This window comes from Rhipicephalus sanguineus, chromosome 2, assembly GCF_013339695.2.
Source record: "Rhipicephalus sanguineus isolate Rsan-2018 chromosome 2, BIME_Rsan_1.4, whole genome shotgun sequence".
NCBI classification, from domain to species: domain Eukaryota; kingdom Metazoa; phylum Arthropoda; class Arachnida; order Ixodida; family Ixodidae; genus Rhipicephalus; species Rhipicephalus sanguineus.
In genome coordinates this window covers 108,457,848-108,467,335 of record NC_051177.1, presented here as the reverse complement: position 1 = coordinate 108,467,335, position 9,488 = coordinate 108,457,848, and the positions used below count along the sequence as shown (strand labels likewise).

General features: G+C 45.1%; 1 long non-coding RNA gene across 1 annotated transcript; it reads right to left on the bottom strand.

The window, feature by feature from the left end:
- Positions 1 to 6,805: 6,805 nt before the first annotated feature.
- On the bottom strand, positions 6,806 to 8,829 carry LOC125757495 (uncharacterized). Its single transcript, XR_007415267.1, has 3 exons — positions 8,620 to 8,829; positions 7,886 to 8,066; positions 6,806 to 7,007 (listed from the first exon to the last, which is right to left on the bottom strand). It is a non-coding gene; the product is annotated as an uncharacterized LOC125757495 (long non-coding RNA).
- Positions 8,830 to 9,488: the final 659 nt, after the last annotated feature.

The window sequence follows — 9,488 nt, the reverse complement described above, 5'->3', positions numbered from 1 at the left end:
CCCATACTTGCGCATTTTGACGAATACGCCGATACGGAAATCCACACCGACGCAAGCAGCGTAGGACTCGACGCCGTCCTTGTGCAAAAAACCGACGGATTCGAAAGGGTCATCAGTTATGCTAGCCGGTCGCTATCAAAGGCAGAAATCAACTACTCCACAACAGAAAAGGAGTGCCTGGCCATCATCTGGGCTACATCGAAGTTTCGCCCCTACCTCTACGGCCGGCGCTTCAAAGTTGTGAGCGACCACCACGCCTTGTGTTGGCTAGCTAACTTGAAGGACCCTTCAGGTCGCCTCGCACGGTGGAGCCTACGACTTCAAGAATTTGACATAACCGTCGTTTACAAGTCCGGAAGAAAACACTCCGACGATGACTGCCTGTCCCGCGCCCCCGTCGACCCACCGCCGCAGGACGACATGGAGGATGACTGCTTCTTGGGAACCATAAGTGCCGAAGACTTCGCCGAACGACAGCGAGCAGACCCAGAACTCAGGGGCCTTGTGGAATACCTCGAGGGCTGGACCACCGTTGTTCCCAAGGTATTCACGCGAGGACTGACGTCGTTTTTCTTGCGCAACGGTGTTCTCCTTAAGAAGAACTTCTCGCCGCTTCGAGCCGATTCCCTTCTCGTAGTGCCCTCGACACTGCGACCAGAGGTCCTCCAGGCTCTGCATGACGACCCGACGTCTGGACACCTGGGTGTTTCTCGCACGCTCGCAAGAATACAGGAAAAGTACTACTGGCCGCGCCTTGTCGCCGACGTAACTCGCTACGTCAAGACCTGCCGGGACTGTCAGCGACGCAAGACACCGCCGACTAGGCCAGCCGGACTTCTGCAGCCTATCGAGCCACCTCGACGGCCGTTCCAGCAAATTGGGATGGACTTACTGGGGCCGTTCCCGACGTCCAATACCGGAAACAAATGGATCGTCGTAGCTACCGACTACCTCACCCGCTACGTTGAGACAAGGGCCCTACCCAGAGGCAGTGCCGCCGAGGCAGCGAAGTTCTTCGTTGAGAACATCCTCCTGCGTCATGGCGCCCCAGAGGTCCTCATCACCGACAGAGGTACGGCGTTTACTTCTGACCTAACGCAGGCAATACTGAGATACAGCCAAACAAGCCACCGCCGGACCACAGCGTACCACCCACAGACCAATGGCCTCACCGAGCGGCTAAACAAGACCATCGCCGACATGCTGGCCATGTATGTCGACGTCGAACACAAGACGTGGGATGCCATCCTTCCGTATGTGACCTTCGCATACAACACGGCCATGCAAGAAACGACGCAAATGACGCCGTACAAGCTGGTCTACGGAAGGAGCCCGGCAACGACGCTCGACGCAATGCTACCAACCGCCACCGACGAAGACGACCTCGACGTTGCCGCCTATTTGCAACGCGCCGAAGAAGCTCGACAGCTCGCCCGCCTGCGCATCAAGAACCAGCAGAGGGTCGACAGCCGTCACTATAATCTTCGACGACGCCACATGGAGTACCAACCCGGTGACCGTGTGTGGGTCTGGACGCCGATACGCCGACGTGGGCTCAGTGAGAAACTTCTTCGGCGATACTTCGGGCCATACAAGGTGCTTCGACGTCACGGCGCTCTTGACTACGAGGTCGTCCCGGACGGCATTACGAACTCCCAGCGACGCCGCGCACGACCTGAAGTCGTCCATGTCGTGCGCCTTAAGCCGTTTTTTGCGCGTTAGCGAACCTAGGGACTCTACTTTTTCCTTTGTTATTGTAATTTATTTGTGTATGCACTTGTTTTTCCTTTCCATGTTCTGTTGCAAGCATCGGGACGATGCTCTTTCAGAGGGGGGCAATGCCACGCCCGCTTCTTCTTTTATTTTGATGTGTTCGAGTTTGACCAGCAAGGACGGTTATCAACGCTCGACGCTGGCCCCGAAGCAGTGTTCGAGAAGCTTCACGATTTTGGTAGATCGTTTTGTTAAGATTGCGCGCCGCACGCGAATGCTCCAGCTTTGTCGAAAGATAACGCCGCCACCAGCGATATTGCTGGAAAGTTCCATAGCGCCTGTATAAAAGCCGACGCGCTTGACCGCTTGTCAGTTGATCGACGGACGACGCCCTGTTCGCCGCTATCATTGTACAGCGTGTATTGCTGTAGTTCTAGTTCTCATTTTCCGGCCACAAGTTCGGCCAAATAAACAGGGCCCGAATTCACAAAGCTTTCTCTTGCCTACGCAATTTCTTAGCCAAGAATTCTCGTATCTCGAGGGATTACGATAGCAATGGCACGAATTTAACTTACCAGCCACTTTTGAGGGCAAGGAGGCAACGCGAAAGCCGATCAAACGACAAGGAAAGAAAGAAGTGCGCGCAGGTGATAGCAAGGCTGCACGCGAAGCGTCTAGCATCGAGGGTATACGATGATACCCAATGTATTTTCGCTGAATCTCAGCTTCCAGTTCCGGGCGTCTGCTACAGCTCTTACGTGTTGCCGCAGACGTCCTGGGGTCTTGCGCGAAGCCCAGTGCTCGTGTTTCATCGATGACCATAGCTAACAAAAATCTAGTTGCTCGATTGCGTTAATAATCCGTGCGCTATCTCGTCAAGTGCAGGCGAACAACGCTCCAGACGCACTCAATCTTTAAACCGCGAGTAAATTGAAACATTGAAGGTTTGAAGATGTGACCGAAACGTCTCCACCTGTTTACCACAACCAGTTTAGTTACATTTTCATGAAGCTGCGCTGCCACTAAACTAACTAGGCATGTTCGAGCACGGTATGGTGGTTGCCATTAGGGCGTTTTGTAGCTAGACGTAAAATGCTGCATTTCTTACGAAGATCTCAGTACAAGACATAGGAGCGGCTTTTGAGCCTACGGAGAACTGTACAGAAATACAAAGCAGCAGTAAGAAAGGTATCATAGCGTAATGCCGCAGGTCCGATTCACCGCAACATTTTGACAGGGCTGGAATGAGAGAGCAATCGTATACGCTTAGATATGTGCACGCGTAAAACAAGGAAGATTCGTCGGGAGGTTTCTACGTGCTAATGCTTTTCAGAAAACACGGCGCAGTCCCTTCGTCCTTGCGGAGTTTAAAAGAAGCGGCGTTGAGTTGTCTCGGCCTGAAGTGACATGACTACACATGCGCCTGGATTCACAGGGCGCGCGTGCTGCGCGTTCGCACGATTAATAATAACAAAAAAAAAAAAGAAACGGCGTTCGCGTTACTTACTAACGTCTATGGGAGCGAAAGCCACACAAAATAATAATATTTGGGGTTTAACGTCCCAAAACCACGATATGATTATGAGAGACGCCGTAGTGGAGGGCTCCGGAAATTTCGACCACCTGGGGTTCTTTAACGTGCACCTAAATCTAAGTACACGGGCCTCAAACATTTTCGCCTCCATCGAAAATGCAGCCGCCGCGGCCGGGATTTGATCCCGCGACCTTCGGGTCAGCAGTCGAGCGCCATAACCACTAGACCACCGTGGCGGGGCGAAAGCCACACAAAAGCGAGCGAACGTGTGATTGTGCTTATATATGAGAATCGAAGCAAATTAAGTGAGTAGTGATTTGTTTAGTGAATGTTTATTTAAACGACAATAATCGAAACACATTGAATATTCAATTAGTGAAAGTGACATTAGTGACAGTCAATTAGCGATAGTTGATCAGTGATGTCGCACTCGATACAAAGTGCACGGTAATATAGCCCCATTTGATGGCTTTAACCTTCGAGTCTTTAGGCGAATGCATTAGGATCCCGAGTTTTTTTCTTCTTTTTTTGATCGACTTTCACCGGACGTCTTGAATTACGTGTCTTCGAGGGAAAGATAATATATATACAATGAAGTAAGTGTTACAGCGGCCAGCTCTCTTCTGAAACACTGCAGCGGTGGTCGAGTCGTTACAGCGTCAGACTACAATGCGGGAGGTACTGGGTTCGATTCGCAGTGTCGCCGAGCACCCACGTTTTTTTTTTAATGGAAAAATGGATAGCACGGCCTGAGGTTATGTGTTGGGAGCACTCTTTTCTTGAGAAGGTGGCCTTTCCGCTCTCTTCTTTCACGCCCCTTTATACCCAAATGCGCTTCGCCGTGCTCCCTCACGGATCATAGAAATAAGAGTATCTTTTTTTTGCTCTAACCACTACTATCGCAAGGGTGCCCAGTCCCGAAACCCAATTATCATACCTGGGCATTACTTTTCACGACTCTGGCTATTCGACTGCCGGTCAGACATCGCGGTGTTTTCAATAACATCAGGAGACACGCGGCGGCCAAAATGCTTGCGGCCAAGATGACTGCCATTGTCGGGACACGTTTCCGTGCTAGTTGGGTGGGATTCATTACAAGCAGCTGCGCAAAACGACAGGGACAGAGAGAAAACACACAAACACAGTGATGTGTTTGTGTCTTCTCTCTCGGTCTCTGTCGTGTTGCGCAGCTCCGTGTAATGCCTCTGTCAATGGCTATAAAAGACTCCAGCAGGCTATCGAGTTCTGAGGAGAGGGCAAAACAGTACGCCTGGGAAAACATTACGGCAAATTCATTTGCGTCATAAAGGGCTACTCTTCCCTTGGTAAGAACATGAAAATTTTAAACGCGAGTTTATTTTTTATCAACAGCAGTTACAGTATAGATGACAGGTGAACAGACAAAAATCCGCATATTCAGCTTGACTAGTTTTGTGCCCTTAATAGTAATTGGCAACACGTATGACAATACGTAGAAATACCACGCACATATGTAAAAGTATGTACAGCCGCGGGCGAAAGCTTGGTTCTCCTGGTTGAAGTCGCCTAGTCTGTTGTACATATTATACAAACGCAATGTGTAGAAGCAATGTTACACAGAGGAGCTGTCCTATAAACTTATTTTTGCTGGTTGGTTGCATAGTTCCCAACTTCTTGCTGAGAACCGTACGTTGTTAAGTGAAACATCTTGTTTGAATGCACATATTTTTGTAAGGTTACATTAATTTTTGCGCAGTAGAAAACATATTTGAGAAATGAAAATGAGATAGAAAAAGAACTAGAAATCAAATAGCAAAATTTTTATGAAAGTTACACTAAACAAAAAAAACGTAAGTTTTTGTTTAAAAGATACATACATACATACATACATACATACATACATACATACATACATACATACATACATACATACATACATACATACATACATACATACATACATTTAGTAGTAGTTAATAGGATGAACTGCTATAAAACAACAATGCTGATACACGCAGTCTTGAGCACATGAGGTTTCAAGGCAGTAACTTACGAGAGAAATCTCTCACCACTCTTATGTCCAATTCGGCATTTCTCGAACCCTCTTGGAACAATTTCATGTATAGTTTCTGCTTCTGCCCACTCACAAGCAGTTTTTATACATTTTCGTGGGCGGCAGCCTACGATATATAAGAAAAGAGCCCCCGACAATGTGATGTCAAGGAAAAACGCAATGCATCACATTCTGGTACATGTCTGCAAGATGACACATAGTTTATTTACATAGTCCGGCATATTGACAACACTATACCAAGCCATGTCAGGTGACGTGGGCTGGAAGATTGGCACAGCTCGGACAAATTCTGGACAATACATAAATAAAACAATTCACTGTTACTAAGCTCCTCGGTACAAATAATGCTGTTGTTAACATGTAAATACCCTATTGCTTCTTGTGAAAACACTCCTCAAAAAGGTTTCAAAGTGTGCACATGTGCCGACTTCCTTCAAATGAGAGACTGCTGTATATCAGTCTCTCATTTCGCTTGAAAAAAATTTCGGTGCACTGCTGGGCAAGGAATGTGATGCAAAGATTCAGTACCTTGCATGTATATCTTGCTGCTGGCCTCAGCTGCAATGTTGATCAGCACAAATGGGCAGAATAACATTTTATAATGTGCCACGACAAAGTAATTATGTTTCAGGTGCATGAAACATGGACAACAATAAAGGAATTTAAGAACATTTACCTGGCACAGTTTACAGAATCTTAAATATATTTTCATGGAGCTATCACAGCTTGTCTGAATATAGTAGTAATGGTTATCAGCCTTCAAATTTGTTCGAAGTCGCCACTTTCAAGTTTAGAGCACACCAGCAGCCCTCTTCAGGCTAAACCATTGCACAGGCGCATCAAAAGGCATAAGTAAATGCATGCATAGTCACCATACAAAAAGCAATAAATACTTTCAGCAGTAATATGAGCAAAGCTGCATAGATGGATAAACTATTTGCAGAGTATACAAGTACATTATAGAGAAACATATGGCAGCAAACACTATATGAAAAAAAAATTAAAACTTACACAGTACATGCAGAAAGGTTGACCGTTGAAGAGGACAAGCATGCGACATGATAACATTACACAGGTTCTAAAGCCTGTTGGACATACTAGGAATAGTGACGCTCCTTTTGCATCTAAATATTCCGCGGAAAATGACTTTTCACAGCTTATATATACATAAAATCATTTGTGCTATAATAATGCATGTATCCTGAACGCCTATATAGACCAAAAGCAGAACTACGCGCTTCAATGGTTTCATTCGTGCACTACCAAACATGAAAACACGGTTTTGGTTGGCGACCATGGCTGCTGTTTCTAATGGCAGTGAAATGCAGAGACACACATGCACTTTGAGTTACGTGCATGTTAAAAATTCAAGGTAGCCGAAATTAATTTGCACGTTACCACTACAGTGTGATTTACATCAACGTCAATGTTTGGTATATTAAATGCAGAATTTAATTAATTTTGAATCCTCAGGTGCAAGAAATTGCTGAATGATGCACTGCTCAACGATTAAACTGCAGCTGTGCAGATTCTCACCATACAATTCAAGCTGTTCCAACTATCACAATGCATTCTTTCTGTTGACGTGCACTTTGAACAGAAGGACACAGTCACTGGTAGTCGCTCTCTACTTGTTGGCCTTGTGTGTTTTGTCCGAGATACACTGTACAATTACATGACAGTGGGGCACCTGATCCCATGGCACTGCTGGAACATAGAATACAGATGATTGTTACAACCATGCTATGTGTAAAAATCGACAGCTGATATGTGCGAAAAAGTCTAGCTGTCGTATTTTCAGAATCCAATGACAAGTATGAAATATAATAAAAAAACAAGGAAAAAAGGTCTGAACATAGAGCCACCAACAATGAAGACCTTGAAAAATTGTTTTTTGATATAAATGTATACCTACGATGTTCATTTTGAAGCCAACAAACTTCTGCCTAATAGTGAGACATCAGCCAATAAAGTATCTTCTATTTCGACTTTACACTAGGTGCAAGAAGCCGACCAAAAATGAGTTTACTATGCTACACTCTAAGAAAAAATCAAGTATTTGTGGAGTATTGCTACCCCACAACTATAACGTCATCCACCTCACGTACTTTCCACGCGTTATCATCACGGTCCCGGGACTTCCGGGTCACGAATGACGCGCGTGTTATCAAAGTGACATAGCATTCTTGACAGAAAAGTGCCAAGAGCGAAGTTTTGATAAAAGGAAATGCGAGCAAGCAAAATTTTGATTATTGCTGTTTAGCAGAAATACTCCCAAATAGACGATTTGTTCCTAGAGTGTACTCATGTATTTCTATGTTACAAGACAACAGTTATTGTTCATCACTTTAAAGTTATCTAACATAGCCACCTCATCATACAGTGTGAAGGAGCAATTTAGAAGACTTGAAAACACAAAGCATTATTGGATTATGTGTGTTTTTGTTGCTCGAAACGGTTTTTCCTAATAAAATTACACTTTGCAAAAAATGCACTTGATTAGGAGAAATGATTCCGAGCAACAAACACACTCATAATCCATAAATGCATGTTAATGGGCTCTTATGGCTTCCACAAACACTCACCATCATTATTATTGATGTCACTGCCACGCCGGACGGATACGCTGTGTCCTGCTCAGAACACCAAAGGTGCACTGTATGACCTCTCTTGCATGGGTGGGGGCTGCACTGCACTGCTGCTCAGCTGGGCCAGCCACGGACAGGAGGGTGAGCACCCATGGCTCTCAGGCATAGCGAGAGTCGCCTTCAGAGATCAACAAGCGTGTACTCAGGACACATACGATTTGTAGAAATAACCGTGCCACTATGCAATTGTGCTGAGAACATGTACGGCGGAAATACAACGTGCCACAACATTGAAAAAAGATAAGCTACGGCAGGTAAAATGCGCATTTACTGCGCCTGTGTGGCCGGAGGCTTGAACTAGAGTTCTTTCTCCCTGCATGTTGCGAACAGCCAGGCGATTTTCTCCCGCTTGCTATTTCCATGCAGAGCACTTGATACACTGTGTGAGTGACAGGCACAAGAGCTCAATAAGCAATAAAAGTACTTGTGCTATTTCAAAAGCACAACTTTCCAGTCTCACATCTATGGAGTAAAATTCATAAGCTGTAGACTTTACACTTTCGACATTGTCAATTCTATTATAATTTGCTTCTCTTTACGCGTCCAATTAGCATCGCTGTGTGAAAATATTACAAGCATCCACTGTTAGTAACAATGTTTTGGTTATGAAGGTGTGTACATTAACCGGTGTTTACTGTGGTTAAACACCTAAAACACCTAAAAAAACTAACCTAGCAACCAGCCATTATGCAGTTTTCTACCCTTGAAGCTCCCAGGCAGAGCACAGTCCATCCAGATGAGGCTGTCATGCGTGCTTCCAGGCCCCTTTGAGGTCGGCTGGATGATGACACCCCCACCGTTGCAAAAGACTTGTAGATTTAGGGAGCACAAGTCCTTCCTATTTCTGTACAGGTGCTCCAAGTCATAAGGTGGCTTGATTTGCCAGTGCTTGCAATCGATGTATTCCACGACCTTACGAAAATCTGCAATCTGTGAAGAGGCCAAAAAGGATATATTAAAAAAACATCATTGAAAGCGCTCTTAATACATATTTGGCAGAAACACAAAAATTATCGCTTAGTCATAGCTATCAAATATGCTTTATTCAATTTGAAACAAACTGAAGCCCCATGTAAGCTTTACATACTGTAATGTATATGTCCTGGTAAAGTATAGTGCTGCCACAGCGGTAATCTTCTATACAAGTAATTTTGCAATATAAAGGGAATTCCTGAAAAAGTGCTAAATGGCTCCTGGAAGATAAATTCGCATCAAATATTTTTCTCTCAACTGTCAAGCGTGGTAAACAGACAGGCTCCTCTTAATAATCAGATAAAAGCCTGCTTAAGCAAAATCATAAAAACTGCTGGTGTACTTGCTCATATTGCAATATATGTATATTGGCCATATATACGTATATACAAAGCGGTAGTAGTACTTTTCGTACTGGAACTTAACATGGGGTGACAGTACATCTGCTGGGATGAAAAACTTACAAACGTACGTTATAGCACTACACGAATAGCAACGAAATTAGTTGCGCAAGTTCAACTCACCGATGGCACAACGATATTAGCAGCCGTCAGCGTCATCGGGAATG